At 49.4% G+C, this 5,875-nt stretch overlaps 1 long non-coding RNA gene across 1 annotated transcript in view; it reads left to right on the top strand.

The window, feature by feature from the left end:
* The first annotated feature begins 810 nt into the window (after positions 1 to 810).
* The window catches only part of LOC115032767, a 16,058-nt gene continuing 10,993 nt past the window's right edge, over positions 811 to 5,875 (top strand). Inside the window, exon 1 of the long non-coding RNA XR_003838388.1 lies at positions 811 to 1,015. This is a non-coding gene — a long non-coding RNA (uncharacterized LOC115032767). The remainder of the gene's footprint in view (positions 1,016 to 5,875) is intronic.

Here is a 5,875-nt window from a genome sequence, read left to right on the forward strand (position 1 = left end):
GGGAGCCCTTTCACCAACTGTTTGCTGAAGGAACAAATACATCTGTAGTACTGGCAAGGGGGTCTTCTTATACAGAATGGTAGCTGTAGGCCAAGAAGCCCTGGAATGGTGTGCTGGGAATGGGGAGCCCAGGCTTGTATTCATGTACACCTGGGGTAGAGTTGTGTTAGCAGCTGGCCCAGGTCAAGTCCCTTAGCCACTTTGTGCCTACATTTCCTCATCTGTAAGGAGAGAGAGCAGCGCGTCATGGGAAGATTAAATGAGCAGGTGTACATTGTATATCATGTACCTGGCACAGAGCTAGCATGCAAGACACAGCAGCTGTCTGTATTTTTAAAGCTAGACGCTTGTGAGCAATGAGAGGAACTCATATTTTCGCAGCAACGGGATCTTCCAGCCACCAGCAGGCCCCCGCGACAGGACTCTGGCGGTGTCTGGAGAATATAAAACTATCCTGCCTGTTACTTTTGGTGTCTGTCACTGGGGGGTGGGGGTGGGGGAAGTCACATGCTGACCTTAGTGAGCAAAGATTCATTTCCGATGAGGTGACCCTTGCTCTTGAGGGTTGGTGCTAGCTGCACAGTCTACGGAAAGCCTAAGGACTCAGTTTCCCATAGATCAAGGTGGCAGAGCAGGGTGAAAGATTGTCCTTGCTGCCTGCTGGCTCAGTCCCCAGTGGGTGGCCCTCTCATTCTGTACTACTTGCTCCTGTCCTGACATCCCTGACTCCTCCCCTTAGTTGGACTGCCTTGAAGTTTAATTGTAAGCAATAGAAACCAAGTGTTCCATTATTGTAACCCAGTTCTGAAAATGAAAATCAGGAGGAACAGGGCATCCGCACACAGCGGCGTTAGCAACAGCGAAGGCTAACTTAATTAAGGAGCTGCTTTGAGGCATCGGGCAGGAAGTGAAACAGCTTTCAATGGCAAACATTTCTCAACCATTCAGTGGACAAGTAGTCCTGGCATGCTTACCCCCATTGTCCCCTTAAAGGAAGAGTGCACACACAGCTAAGGTAAGCCGGGGGACAGAACAGAGTCCCGTGTTGTCACTGAGCTCCTGGGAAGCTGCTCTTCTCTCCCAGGAGCTCCTAGGAGGCTTACTGGTTCAGGAGCACAGAGTCTCCGGGCATGTCCTGTTGGGTGGTCGAACCTGAGTGATTTTGGGCAGATTGTCCAGTTTGTATTGGTTCCATCTACCAACTGGTCCTCCCAAATCTGTTGTGAGTGGGGACACTTTACATGTGGAATTCACCACCATAGCTCATAAGTGCACCCCCATTCACTGGGGATGGAGGAAATCTAGTCTCCATTGAAGTCATTTGCCACTCTTGCCAAATGCTGCTGCTGTAGTTCTTCTACAAGTCAGGCTCTTTGCGAGAAAAGAAAGCTTCCGCGAAGTATGACCGGCTGAATCTTTTCCTGAGGAATTTATTTCCTGGGCTCCACACTGATAGAAATATGGACATGGAAAGGAAAGGAAAGGCAGACGATGGGGCTACCCATTGCCTCTTTCTTAGCTACATCTCTACAGATTTGTTTACAGATGTCAAACAGGATATGGCACCTGGGAGGAGCTCAGTAAATTCTCCTTAATTGATTACAACAGAAAAATTGATCTGAAGATCTTGAAGGAAATGGGTTCATTTGGTTATTTATTTATTTTTCAAAGTAGTCATCAGCTTTAATCAGCAGCAGGCATGGTGGTAGGCAGAGGTGCGTTGCTCCAGCCAAAAGCACAGAGAACATGAAATAGCTGGGAAAGGTGAAGAACGGCCTTAGTGTTCCTCTTAAAAATTCTCACAGTGGCTGAGTGCTCCTTCTCCTGACCTTGACTTTTGGTTCTATATTATTGGACAGCAGATATTTTAATCTCTCTCTGATGTGGTGTGTGAGTGTCTGTGATAAGTATACATGTGTGATATGTGGTGTGTGTGTGTGTGTAAGTGTGTTTGTGTGGTGTGGTGTGTGGTATGTATGGTGTGTGTCATGTGGTATGTGGTGTGTGTATGTACAATGTGAGTGCCTGAGAGCTTCTGGGGGAGTTCTCACATCTTCTCCTCCAATGTCACCTTAGAAACACGTGATTAAAGGCATTTGCCACCATGCCAGCTCTAAGTGGGTTCTGGCTCTCCAACTCAGGCCCTCACATGCGCACAGATAAACACTTTACTCAATGAGCCATCACCTTGGCTTCCCTGGAAGACATTCTAATGAGGCCCAGGAACAGGAGGGGCTAGAACTCTCACTGCTGAGCTTCTGGTAGCATGGTGCATACCCTCCCTCACCCTGTCTCTCCCCTTTGACATACAGTGAAATCCCTTGGTCTTGAACTTCCAAGTTTGGCCATGGGCTCCCTCTCGTCTTGTTCATGTTCTGGCATCCATCTTTCCCTGGGACTGCTCCCCATGAGCGCAGAACAGAGTCACGTGGGTTAATCCCAGTTGTTCCCACAGTGTCAGGGAGGGAGAGTTATTTAATAAATTCTGGGTGGATGAGTGCAGAGAGGACCAGGTTCTTGGGGAGCCCCTCATTTCCCTTGTTGGTCCTGGTGATTTATTTCCAGCTTTGTGTCCCATCCTCCTGAAGAGACTAGCAAAGCCAGATTTCTCACCTTGTGGAAGGTTAGGCTGTACGACAAAAGCTGTTTTAAGGGTTCTTTTTGACACACATCTTCCCTAGGGAGAAGCCTAGGTGAGGGGTTGGCAAGCATTGCTGGCCAAGCAAAAGAACTTGCCCTTGAAGTTGAATGAAAGGGGCTTGTGTCTTTGTCCTTTCGTTTCAATCCCTGCCATTGTCCTTTGTCTGGCAGGGCTGGGAAAGCCTGGTGCTCATAGCACCTCAACTCTTAGGCCCCAGTTGATGATTTACCCCATTGGTTTTCCTGCCAAAATGCACGTAAAATGACCACCTCGAAAATGACACAAGGCTCTGCACACAGACCTGTGGCTAGAGGGCGACAGCCAGACCCTGCTTAGGCTCAAATAACTTTACCCTCTCCCCCTCCCCTTCGTCTTTCCCTCCCCCTATCCCTCTTCCTCTCCTCATCCCCTACTTTTTTTCCTTAGCCACGACAAGAAGTGACTGCATCTCCATGATAAACTATTGTAGAAATGCTGAAAGAGAAGACTATGTTGGCTCATAGTGCTGCAGAAACTACCCACAGGCCAGGGTCTGTCATTCTGGCCTGTTGATGTCCTTCTTGCTTCAGTCTGGTGGATGATTCTAGTGCTCATCAGACCCGATGCTCTGCCTGATAAAACCCCAACCGTTAAGGGGAAGTATTTGTCATCTCAGCACCTGGTTTCAGGAACAAAGTTCTCGCCTTGCAGCCCTGCAAGCCATTGCAAAATCACCTGTGCTCAGGGATCTCTGGTATCTGAGTGCAGTGGGGACTATCCTAGGAGCTGGCTGGGTAGGCAGTGGTAGGGAGTTCAGGTGAGCAGGACTTCCAGGTTGCCATGGAGATTATCAATCATCGGAGGCAACCTGCCTCGAGGGGTGGGAGGGGAGAAACCCTGAGCAAGTCATCTGCCTTTTACCAGTTTCTTGGCACCTGGTATACTGGTGTATGCAGGCTGGAACTGGGCTGTTGGTCTCTGTTGGTGACTACTTGGTCACTGGATTCTGGAAACAAAAGGGAAGGCAAGCATTGTGACTTCTCTTGAGAAATGTGCCAAATTCATACTTCTGTGTTCTCTCGCAATTCTTCAGGGGCCCACAGAAACCAAGGGTGATTTTGTGGGTGCCTAGGAAGGGGAAGGTGCCTCTCACCATATTTGGTCTGTGGGGCCCAACTCCCAACATGCCCTGAGAATCCTGCCTTCAGAATTTCCAGTCACTTGTTCTAGTTAGCTGACCTTGCCATGATGAGAGTCATTCCAGCTCTCCATTATTAATTGCTGTGATGATCAATATTGACTATCAACTCCATAGGATCTTAAGTCACCTTGGAGGCAAGCCTCCATTGTGAGGGAGATTCTAGATGAACTGAGGTGAGAAGATACACCCAGAACGTGGGCTAGGGTCCTGGACTGATTGAATAAACACGAGAGAGAGAGAGAGAGAGAGAGAGAGAGAGAGAGAGAGAGAGAGAGAGACACAGAGAGAGAGACAGAGAGAGAGAGACAGAGAGAGAGAGACAGAGAGAGAGAGACAGAGAGAGAGAGACAGAGAGAAAGAGAGAGAGAGAGAGAGAGAGAAGAGCAAACATCTCTCTTTGCTTCCCAACTGCATATGCCATGTTTGCTCCCCATCTGCTTCCTGCCCCTGCTGCAGGGCTTTCTGTGCCTCACGCCATGAGTCAGAAGAAACCTTTCCTTTCTTAAGCTGCATGTGTGTCAGGTCATTTGTTACAGTACTGATAAAAGTACCCACTATCATTATGGAAAGCTTTGCCTATCTGGGCTCCTGAACTATGGGGTCTTCAGGAGGTGGCCGTTCCTATCAACCTCATTTTTACAGCAGTGAGAACAGAAGTCCACAGGACAGAAAGAACCAAGTCAAAGTCACAGATCTTCCAGCTGTCAGAGCAGCAACCATCTTACCCTCTCCACCATAGCACCTGCTCAGAGGCATGCCAGAGGCCCCCTTCCCCCTCGCTGTCCCCCCCTGGGTGGGCTTTGTTTCTATAACAGCTCCCATGGATCCTTGGGGCTGACCTTGTCCACCCCTTGTCCTAACCAATTCTCTGTAGCTTTTGTCTTTTTGCTACATTTCCACTTCCTTAAAGGGACCAGCCAGGCCCGTTTCACCTAGTAACACCTGCCCAGGAAGCTCAGGTGTTGGCCACCTGGGCACTGCCAAGGGCCAAGTGCATGCGGTTAGCCAACTGAGCCTGGGCTTTGGGGAAGAGCTGGCCTGGAACACAAGGCCCTGGCTCTGTAGAATGTCTTCCAACTGAGAAGGCCTGTGCTGACACTGGTTTTCTGGAGGCTGTAGATTCTGAATCTGGAAAGGCAGGCATTGTCATTTAGAGCAGTAGCTTGTAGTTTGAGAGCAGTTAGCCACAGCCCCGGGGAAGGGATGATGGCCCCATGATGCAGTCACTGCTGGTTGAACTTAGCTTCCGTTGTCCTGAACTTTGTCCTGTCCACTGACAGGTTTAGAGCCAGCCAAGCTCCTAAGAGTTGTCTCATGACAGAGGGAGGCAAAGCCAGGGGCCTCTCTGAAATACCAATGGGCCTTGGCAAGGAGTCTTGGAAAAGTGTGTTCTTTCTTCCAGAGCCACAAAGGGCACTGTTGGGAGAGGGCAGTGGAGTGGCAGGGTGCCAGATAGCCCTGGCTCTCCCAGAGATGGGGGTGCGGGGATGGACAGCATTTATACCTCAGCCTCATTCTTTTGAAAAAAGAAAGGAAGAAGTGGATTGATTTTGTCAATTCTTAGAGAAGTTTACGTGTTCTAACTTCATGCCTACTACCTCCATTCCAAACTGTGCAAGCTCAATTTCCCTGGGGCCACACCCTTAAAAAACATACAACTCTTTTCACCAGCATCCACCAACTGCCAATATCCCCTCAGCTACAAGCAGGGGCTCCTGAGCCCTGTAGACTGTCGTCTCAGAGTCATGATCTGGGCTGGAGTGTCGACTGGCTTGATCTTATGCAGGTCTTGTGCAGGCAACTACAGCTGCTGTGAGTTCATGGTGCGGCAATCTCGTTATGTCCAGAAGCCAGAGGTTTATTCTGGTCCTTCCTGACCTCTGGCTCTGGCTCTTAGAATGTTTTTGTTTCCTCTTCCACAATGGACCCTGAGCCTTAGCATGGAGGTGTGATTGCACACTGTGGGGGAGGAGGGATATTTGTACTTGTGTGTGTATGTGTGTGTAGGGGTGTGTGTGTGTGTGTGTGTGTGTGTGTGAGAGAGAGAGAGAGAG

Source organism: Mus caroli, chromosome 12, assembly GCF_900094665.2.
Source record: "Mus caroli chromosome 12, CAROLI_EIJ_v1.1, whole genome shotgun sequence".
In the NCBI taxonomy this organism is placed as follows: Eukaryota; Metazoa; Chordata; class Mammalia; order Rodentia; family Muridae; genus Mus; species Mus caroli.